This window comes from Mobula birostris, chromosome 6 (genome assembly GCF_030028105.1).
Source record: "Mobula birostris isolate sMobBir1 chromosome 6, sMobBir1.hap1, whole genome shotgun sequence".
NCBI classification, from domain to species: domain Eukaryota; kingdom Metazoa; phylum Chordata; class Chondrichthyes; order Myliobatiformes; family Myliobatidae; genus Mobula; species Mobula birostris.
In genome coordinates this window covers 32,869,063-32,880,129 of record NC_092375.1, presented here as the reverse complement: position 1 = coordinate 32,880,129, position 11,067 = coordinate 32,869,063, and positions in this window count along the sequence as shown.

Sequence of the window (11,067 nt, the reverse complement as noted above, 5' to 3'; positions counted from 1 at the left end):
CATCTGGAGCATTGCATGCAGTTCTGGTCGCTTCATTATGGAAGGATGTCAAGGCTTTGGAGAGGGTGCTGAAGAGGTTCACCAGGATGTTGCCTGATTAGAGGGCATGTGCTATTTGGAGAGGTTGGACAAATTTCGATTGTTTTCTCTGGAGTGATAGAGGCTGTGGGGAGATCTGATAGAGGTTTATAAGATTATGAAAGGCACAGATAGAGTAGAAAGACAGTACCTTTTTCCCAGGGTGAATATTCGATACCAGAGGGAATGCATTTAAGGTGAGAGGGGATAATTTCAAAGAAGATGCCAGACACAAGTTTTTTTACACAGCGTGGTGGGTAACTGTAATGCACTGCCTGGGGTGGTGGTAGAGGCGGATTTATTAGGGACTTTTAAGAAACGTTTAGATAGGAACACGAATGTGTGGGAAATGGAAGAGTATGGACATTGTGTAGGCATAAGAGATTAGCTTAGTTTGCCATTTGATTACTAATTTATTTGGTTCAGCATTGTGGGGTGAAGGGCCTGTTCTTGTGCTGTATTGTTATATATTCAAGGTAAGAGAACAGAGTTTGAAAAGGAATTTTTTAACATACAGATTGGTTGTACCTAGAACTTTCCTCCAGAGAAGGTGGTGGTGTCAGATATTATCATTATGTTTAAGAGTCATTTATTCAGGCATTTAAATAGACAGGTGACAGAAGGATACAGACTGTGGGCAAATAAGATAAGTGTATATGGACAAGAAGGTTGACATGGGTGTGGTGGGGCACAGGACTCATTCCTATGTTGTATAATTTCATGAGCGGTGATTCTACAGTGCAAAGAAAAAAAGATAAAAATAAAGGTAAAGATTAGCTTTATTTGTCACATGTACATCAAAACATACAGTGAAATGAGTCATTTTGCATCAATGACCAACTCAATCTGAGGATGTGTTGAGGGAAGCGCCACCATACTTCCAACGTTGACATGGCATGCCCGCAACGTACTAAACCCAACTCGTGTGGCTTAGAATGTGGGAAGCCAGAGCACCCAGAGGAAACCACATGGTCACAGAGAGAACTTACAAACTCTTTACAGACAGTGGCAGGAACTGAACCCCCATTGCTGATCACATAGAATCACCAGATAGAAGTCTTTCATTGCCATGGTCCCAACCGTTAATTCCCCATTTTCTCCTAATTCCCTTTGATGGCGACACATCTGGTTCTCATCAAGACCTGCAGCATAAAAACCCCGGCTTTGCATCCACTCGTTGTTTAGACAGTGTGGTAATTAACGTTCCCGGCTGCTTAGGATGGTGCATTCTAAGTTTTACTTCAGTACCAAGGTTTACCTGTGTAACTCCATCTCTCCGTGTCAAGAAAAGTATTGTCTACCGCTTGTCTTTCTACGGTCCGTGCCAAGATAAGGGGTGCCTGCCGCCTGCCTTTCTGTTTGCCGTTCAACTCCAGCAACGCTTCGTGTCAGGTTCCAGCCTCACTCACACCCTCGACTGCATTCTAACCCTATCTCCATACCAGTGTCCTGCGTTTGGATTCGTCCCGTTCCTTGCAACATTCATATCCTAAAGCACTGTGGTTAAAACTGTCATATCTGCCAAATTGCTTGAAAAACTGAGAGAAGTACTTCCACAAATAACCCAGACTGCTGTTGCAGAGTCCGAGAGTTATACCACACAGAATCAGGCCCTGACAATAAACTAGACTGGTCAAAGAACACTGAGGTTGTCTACAAGAAGGGTCAGAGCCGTCTCTATTTCCTGAGGAGACTGAGGTCTTTTAACATCTGCCGGATGATGCTGAGGATGTTCTACAAGTCTGTGGTGGCCAGTGCTATCATGTTTGCTGTTGTGTGCTGGGGCAGCAGGCTGAGGGTAGCAAACACCAACAGAAACAACAAACTCATTCGTAAGGCCAGTGATGTTGTGGGGATGGAACTGGACTCTCTCACGGTGGTGTCTGAAAAGAGGATGCTGTCTAAGTTGCATGCCATCTTGGTCAATGTCTCCCATCCACTACATAATGTACTGGGTGGGCACAGGAGTACATTCAGCCAGAGACTCATTCCTCCGAGGTGCAGCACAGAGCATCATAGGAAGTCATTTCTGCCTGTGGCCATCAAACTTTACAACTCCTCCCTTGGAGGGTCAGACACCCTGAGCCGATAGGCTGGTCCTGGACTTATTTCATAATTTACTGGCATAATTTACACATTACTATTTAACTATTCATGGTTCTATTACTATTTATTATTTATGGTGCAACTGTAACGAAAACCAATTTCCTCCGGGATCAATAAAGTATGACTTTGAATCATTGGGTCTGTGCTGAACACAAAATACTCACCTAAACTAATCCTGTTTTTAATTTTCCCAACATTCCCATCAATTTCCCGCTGTGGAAAGCCGCCAGTGAGTGAGTGGGCCAGTGAAGGAGTGGAGGTTTGAGGCTTTGACGAGAAGAGGCGGAGGACAAGCTTGCTCGCAGTTAGTCTTTACAATGTCTCCTGAGACGGTGATGTGCCTCTCATGTGAGATGTGGCAGTTTTGGGGAAACGCCCCTCCCCCGCGGAATCACATCTGCCGGAAGTGCATACGGCTGGGCGATCTGGAAGACCATGTAAGGAATCTGGAGCAACAGCTGGATGACCTTCGACTCATAAGGGAGAATGAGGCAGTCATAGATGAGAGCTACAGGGAGGTAGTCACACCTAGGCTGTCAGAAGCAGGTCGTTGGGTGACAGTCAGAGGGGGGAAAGCGAAGGTGAGCAGACAGGTAGTGCAGAGAACCCTGTAGCCATTCCCCTGAATAATAAGTTTATCGTCCTGGATACTGTTGGCGGGGACGACTGACCAGGTGTGAGCCATGGTGGCAGGGCCTCCGGCACTGAGTCTGACCCGGTGGTGCGGAACGGTGGGACGGAGAAGAAAACAGCTGTCATTATTGGAGACTCTATAGTCAGGGGAGCAGACAGGAGATTTTGTGGACTTGAGAAGGACACCTGCATGGTTTGTTGCCACCCGGGTGCGAAGGTCTGGGATGTCTCTGACCAGGTGCACGACATCCTGGCACGAGAGGGAAAGCAACCAGAAGTCGTGATACATGTTGGGACCAACAACATAGGCAGGAAGAGGGATGAGGTCTTGAAGTGTGAGTTTCGGGAACTAGGCAGAAGGCTGAAGAACAGGACCTCAAGGGTGGCGTTCTCAGGATTGCTGCCAGTGCTACGTGACAGTGATGGTAAGAATTGGAGGAGATGGCAGTTGAATGCATGGCTGAGGAGTTGGTGCAGGGAGCAGGGTTTTAGATTTTTGGATCATTGGGATCTCTTCTGGGGAAGGTGGAGTCTGTATAGATTGGATGGGTTGCACCTGAGCCCGAGGGGGAGCAATATCCTTGCCGGTAGGTTTGCTAGCATGGTTCGGGAGGGTTTAAACTAATTTGCGAGGGGGATGGGACCCAGAGCGATAGAGCAGTGAAAGAAGTGCATGGAGTAAAGCCAGATCTAACATATAGAGAGACTTTGAGGAAAGAGAAGCAGAATAAATGGTGTAAAGACAGTAAGGTAGAAGGGCTGAAGTGCGTGTACCTCAATGCAAGAAGCATCAGGAACAAAGGTGATGAACTGAGAGCTTGGATACGTACATGGAATTATGATGTAGTGGCCATTACAGAGACTTGGCTGGCACCAGGGCAGGAATGGATTCTCAATATTCCTGGATTTCAGTGCTTTAAAAGGGATAGAGAGGGCAGAAAAAGGAGAGGAGGGATGGCATTACTGGTCAGGGATACTATTACAGCTACAGAAAGGGTGGGTAATGTAGCAGGATCCTCTTTTGAGTCAGTATGGGTGGAAGTCAGGAACAGGAAGGGAGCAGTTACTCTATTGGGGGTATTCTATAGGCCCCCTGGTAGTAGCGGAGATATAAAGGAGCAGATTGGGAGGCATATTTTGGAAAGTTGCGAAAATAACAGGATTGTTATCATGGGTGACTTTAACTTCCCTAATATTGATCGGCACCTGATAAGTTCCAATGGTTTAGACGGGGCAGGGTTTGTTAAGTGTGTCCAGGACGGATTCCTGTCACAGTATGTGGACAGGCTGACTAGGGAGAATGCCACACTAGATCTAGTACTAGGTAATGAACCGGGTCAGGTCACAGATCTCTCAGTGGGTGAGCATCTGGGGGACAGTGACCACCACTCCCTGGCCTTTAGCATTATCATGGCAAAGGATAGAATCAGAGAGGACAGGAAAATTTTTAATTGGGGAAGGGCAAATTATGAGGCTATAAGGCTAGAACTTGCGGGTGTGAATTGGGATGATGTTTTTGCAGGGAAGTGTGCTATGGGCATGTGGTCGATGTTTAGAGATCTCTTGCAGAATGTTAGGGATAAATTTGTCCCGGTGAGGAAGATAAAGAATGGTAGGGTGAAGGAACCATGGGTGACAAGTGAGGTGGAAAATCTAGTCAGGAGGAAGAAGGCAGCATACACGAGGTTTAGGAAGCAAGGATCAGATGGGTCTATTGAGGAATATAGGGAAGCAAGAAAGGAGCTTAAGAAGGGGCTGAGAAGAGCAAGAAGGGGGCATGAGAAGGCCTTGGCGAGTAGGGTAAAGGGAAACCCCAAGGCATTCTTCAATTATGTGAAGAAAAAAAGGATGACAGGAGTGAAGGTAGGACCAATTAGAGATAAAGGTGGGAAGATGTGCCTCGAGGCTGTGGAAGTGAGCGAGGTCCTCAATGAATACTTCTCTTCAGTATTCACCAATGCGAGGGAACTTGATGATGGTGAGGACAATATGAGTGAGGTAGATGTCCTGGAGCATGTTGATATTAAGGGAGAGGAGGTGTTGGAGTTGTTAAAATACATTAGGATGGATAAGTCCCCGGGGCCTGATGGAATATTCCCCAGGCTGCTCCACAAGGCGAGGGAAGAGATTGCTGAGCCTCTGGCTAGGATCTTTATGTCCTCGTTGTCCATGGGAATGGTACCGGAGGATTGGAGGGAGGCGAATGTTGTCCCCTTGTTCAAAAAAGGTAGTGGGGTTAGTCCGGGTAATCATAGACCAGTGAGCCTTACGTCTGTGGTGGGAAAGCTGTTGGAAAAGATGCTTCGAGATAGGATCTATGGGCATTTAGAGAATCATGGTCTGATCAGGGACAGTCAGCATGGCTTTGCGAAGGGCAGATCATGTCTAACAAGCCTGATAGAGTTCTTTGAGGGGGTGACCAGGCATATAGATCAGGGTAGTGCAGTGGATATGATCTATATGGATTTTAGTAAGGCATTCGACAAGGTTTCACACAGTAGGCTTATTCAGAAAGTCAGAAGGCATGGGATCCAGGGAAGTTTGCCAGGTGGATTCAGAATTGGCTTGCCTGCAGAAGGCAGAGGGTGGTGGTGGAGGGAGTACATTCGGATTGGAGGATTGTGACAAGTGGTGTCCCACAAGGATCTGTTCTGGGACCTCTACTTTTCGTGATTTTTATTAACGACCTGGATGTGGGGGTAGAAGGGTGGATTGGCAAGTTTGTAGATGACACAAAGGTTGGTGGTGTTGTAGATAGTGTAGACAATTGTCAAAGATTGCAGAGAGACATTGATAGGATGCAGAAGTGGGCTGAGAAGTGGCAGATGGAGCTCAACCCAGAGAAGTGTGAGGTGGTACACTTTGGAAGGACAAACTCCAAGGCAGAGTACAAAGTAAATGGCAGGATACTTGGTAGTGTGGAGGAGCAGAGGGATCTGGGGATACATGTCCACAGATCCCTGAAAGTTGCCTCACAGGTGGATAGGGTAGTTAAGAAAGCTTATGGGGTGTTAGCTTTCATAAGTCGAGGTATAGAGTTTAAGAGTCGCGATGTAATGATGCAGCTCTATAAAACTCTGGTTAGGCCACACTTGGAGTACTGTGTCCACTTCTGGTCACCTCACTATAGGAAGGATGTGGAAGCATTGGAAAGGGTACAGAGGAGATTTACCAGGATGCTGCCTGGTTTAGAGAGTATGCATTATGATCAGAGATTAAGGGAACTGGGGCTTTACTCCTTGGAGAGAAGGAGGATGAGAGGAGTCATGATAGAGGTGTACAAGATAATAAGAGAAATAGATAGAGTGGACAGCCAGCGCCTCTTCCCCAGGGCACCGCTGCTCAATACAAGAGGACATGGCTTTAAGGTAAGGGGTGGGAAGTTCAAGGGGGATATTAGAGGAAGGGTTTTTACTCAGAGAGTGGTTGGTGCGTGGAATGCACTGCCTGAGTCAGTGGTGGAGGCAGATACACTCGTGAAGTTTAAGAGTCTATTAGACAGGTATATGGAGGAATTTAAGGTGGGGGCTTATATGGGAGGCAGGGTTTGAGGGTCGGCACAACATTGTGGGCCGAAGGGCCTGTACTGTGCTGTACTACTCTATGTTCTATGTAATTCCCCCAGATTCTCCCACTCACCTTCATACTAGGGGCAATTTAGTCATTAGATCAGGCACGTCTTTGGGATGTGGGGAAAAGCTGGAGCACCTGGAGGAAAACCAGCTGTCACACAGAAAGCGTGCAAACTCCACACAAACAGCATCTGAGGTCAAGATTGAACATGGGTGACAGGAGCTGTGAGATTTCTGCTCTACCAATTGTGTCACCGTGCTATTATTCCTAACTCAGTTGCAGTAAAATCGCACACACAGTGTTTTGATTACTCGTTGTTAATGGCTACAGAACTGATTATCTATAATATTTTAAAGGTAGGAAGCATACACCTTGCACTGTAACCTGGACCACAACAGTGCAGAATTGCAGAGACCAATCCAGGAAATAGTGTCTCAGTGAAATTCTCCCTCTGGTTAAAATATTCAAGGGACAGAATAGTGGTATTGTGATTTGGAGGTTTTAGAGTTACTTGATGATAAATACAAAACATGCAGCTCTGCTAGAGGCTGTTCTAAACGGTGTCTGCTCATTGATTAGAAATATTCTTGATAATCCAATATGTTCAGATTGTTTGTCAGAAAGATTAGGATGCACGTCAAGGAAAAGGGCAATTGCGGTAGCTCGTACATTAATATATTGGACAGCACAGGACAGGATACAATCCACTAACAGCTTGTGGCAGCATGCATTTGAAATCACATTTGGATCGCTGCCAATCCTGATGTGCCTATTATTTCAATTTGCACTATTTTGGAACAAGTAGATCAAACAAAATTTTGCCACATTGGAAAAAGCAATCCAATAATATTAACACCCTTCCTTGTCTTGCTTGATGTATTTGTTTTGAAGGGGAAAAAATCTAGGAAATATTTACATTGCTACAGGAAGTAGTTGTGCATTATACTGAACAAAAGTTTTCCTGTTCTACGGTGCAACTGCTACAGCTTAATGGTTGTAAATGAATGAGAGGCTTTTAGATGCAACTTTCAAATGTTACTGAATTCAATTTTTATGAGACCATATCTCTATACGACTAAAACTCTCATGCTCTGGCTGTCTGTTTGTGACCTTCAATTAGCGCAAACGGTGCATTACAGCGGCACTTTTTTCAGCTCAATCGAATTAAAATGCACTAACTTACAGAATGCAGGCAAAGTTTAGGGTTATATATTCATATAAAATTGCTCATTCGCCAAAAATCAACAGGCTTGCTTTCACCCAAACTCCATCGGCCATCATGGAAATCAGGACGCGACAGCCCGACGCATGCGCACGGCCAGCCTCAGCAGCGACACCCACCAGAGCAAAAGGGCAGGGCAGCTCTATTTCGAGGGTCACATTCTGCTAATCACCATCAGCATGTGCAGGATTGGGACAGATCTAACTGCCACCCATCAATAAGAGATAATTAAATCTTATTGTAATGACGTACTTCGAGACACCCATAAAGCCCTTTGCTACAGTCAAAGGACAGTGGTGACTATATCACGTCCATTTAGGAGAGCGCCAGCCACATCATCAAGAATAATCAGCATCCTTTGGTGTTAGTGCTTCGTATCTTCTATCCAGCATTAGGGTAAAAAAAAATGGTCAGCCTAATTATGCCGCATGGAAAGAGAAGGGGGACATTATGGTCAAGAGATGACGCCAAACGTTGTCGGGAAGTGGGAAGGAGAGGGAGAGAACAAGAATCGGATGAGGCCAGGGCTGCACGACTCCAGGATCAAAGAGTCAGGACAAAAAAAGATGAGAGAAGAAGAGACAGAGGAGGAGAGGCATGCACGTCTCCAGGATCAGAGACAAACAACAAACAGCAGAAGAGCTGAAAAGATGGGGGATGAAAGGGCTGTACGTCTCCAGAATGACAAAAACAGGCAAGGCATAGAAGGAGGATAGAGGAGGAGACAAAGGAGCTGAGAAATTCACGTCTCCAGGATCAGAAACAAAGAACAAACAGCAGAAGAGATGAAGAGATGGGGGATGAAAGGACTGCATGTCTCCAGATTGACAACGAGGGGCACGAGGGTGGCAGATAAACCAGAAATAATGCCATTAAAAGTGTCCTTCGTTAAAAGAGGAGCAGTTATATTTGCTTTGCTATGCATCATTCTTCTTTAATAAACTGAGGTTTTCTACTTCAAAGCAAAGCAAAAACCAATAGCATTCAGGAAAATTTAATGTTCATTCTGGTCACATGAGACTGCACTACCCTTCTCTCAAAGGGTGCCCCAACAGGTCACCCTGTTGTCTATTTAATATTATTAATATCACAATATTTCCAAAACTAGCTCAACATCTTACCTAATTAGACTCTCACTTTGGATATTGGTGAAGTGCAACTGGAGACAGCTGCACTGCAGGGTGAAAGAAGAGTGAGAAAACAATAGTGACAGGGGATTCGATGGAAACAACAAATGCTTTTGTGGCTATAAATGTGAGATGTAATGTCATTTCCCTGATTGCAAGGTCAAGGATGCCTTGGACTGACCTTAGATCATACTGAAGGGAGCAGGTGATCTGCATTGGTGTTGACCACTGAGAGAGGAAAAGGCATGAATTCATTCAGGCATATTTTTGGGAGGTAGGAAGATGTTAAAAAATAGACTTTAGAATGTATAATTGTAGGAATACATCCATGCTATCTGAAAGTGGAAGTTAGAAATATATTAAGCAAACAATTTAAAAGCACTACATGTAGAGTAGTACAGTCGTATAGTTTAGCATAACTCTTTACGGTGCCTGTGATCTCGCAATCATGATTGGGGTTCAATTCTCACCTGTAAAGAGTCTGGAAGGAGTTTGTACGTCCACCACATTATCGTGTGGTTTTCCTCCACTTTCTTCCCACATTCCTAAGACATAAGCATGGCAACACTTGCGGGCTACCCTTTGCACAGACCTCGGACTGTGTTGGGCATTAACATAAACGACACACTTATCTATGTGTTTCAATGTACGTGTGACAAATAGTTAATCTTTATCTTATATTTTACCCACGCATCTGCAGCAAACTGACTGATTTTGTAGGCCAAATATTTCAAATTTGATATGATGTACTGCAATTACCCTTACAGAAGTATGGGTGTAGGGTGACCAAAGCTAGGAAAGAGTATTCCAGGATCCTCCTGGCCAAGAATAAAAAATGAAAAGGAGATGGCATAACATTGTGAACATATTGATTCAGTGGTTAGGATCTTGACTGTGGCCAGACCATAGAACAGAATTTGTGCACTTACTAAGATCAGATTAAGCTTCTTTGTCTGTGTAATGTGTTGCCAGTAGTAAGGCCATTGGACATGCTCAGCATGCCAGACTACACAACAAAAACAAGTAACAGAAAAACAAACTGAGCCAAATTGATGACAAGTGGGAATAATCAATTTTGATGCAGACAGAAAGAGAGAGTGAATTACCTAGATTTGGAGAATTCAACATTGAGTCCTGTAGGGTGGTCAGATTGAAGATGAGATGTTGTTCTTCAAAGTCAGGCTTCAGTGTACAAGGTCACAGAGAGAAAAGTCAGGTGGAAATGAAATGAGGAAGTGAAATGGCGGGCAACCAGAGACTCAGTCACCCAACTGGCATTTGGTTTCTCCGCACTACAGGGAGGGTATGTTTCCACTGGAGAGACTCCAAAGGAGATTTATCAGGATGGGAAGACTTTAGTTAGTGGAGAAAGATTGAAAACACTGAGCTTGTTTTCCCTGGAGAGAAGGAGGCCAAAGGGTAACCTGTTTAGGTGCATACATAGGGTAATCAGAATCTTTTTTCCACCGGTAGGGGTATCAAAAACAAAAAGGCCTATGCTTAAGATATAAGCATAGGGGGAAATGGAATCAGATAAATCACTAGTTTTAAGAGACACCTTGAAATGTGCTCAGATAGGTAAGGCAAGGAAGAATATGGACCTAGTGCAGGTAAATGGCATTCGTGTAGATGGGCAAATGTATTGGCATGGATGTAGTGAGCTGAAGGACCAAATTTCTGTGGCTTCATGACTCCATTGTAGAGGAATCCATATCGTGAACTCTGAATGTACTGTAGTACACTAGATTGGAAGAGATTCACTGCTTCATGTGTCCTACTGAAGGGTCTCGGCCTGAAACGTTGACTGTTTAGTCTTTTCCATAGATGCTGCCTGGCCTGCTGAGTACTCCAGCATTTTGGGTGTGTTGCTTGGATTTCCAGCATCTGCAGATTTTCTCTTGTTCATCTGGAAAGACTGCTTGGGTCCTTAGAGAGAAGAGGAAATGAAATACATGCAACACACTAAATGCTGGAGGAACTCAGCGGGCCAGGCAGCATCTATGGGAAAAAAAAGAACAGTCAACGTTTCGGGCCGAAACTCTTCGGCAGGACTGCTTGTAATAAGATACGTTTTGTGTTTTCTGCGGTTGACTGGGAAAGCACCGTACGAATGGTAGACGGGCATCTTCAAGGTACTCTCCTTCACCCCCCCCCCCACATGTCATCGCATTTCTTGCAAGTATAATAAAAAAAATATATTGCTTCAGAAGATGTATCTGAAATAAATCCAGAAAATATTGGAAACTCTCAGCGGGTCAGGGCAAAGAGAAACATAACTATTGTTTTAGATGAAGGGTCTTCGATCTCAAACATTAACACGGATTCTTT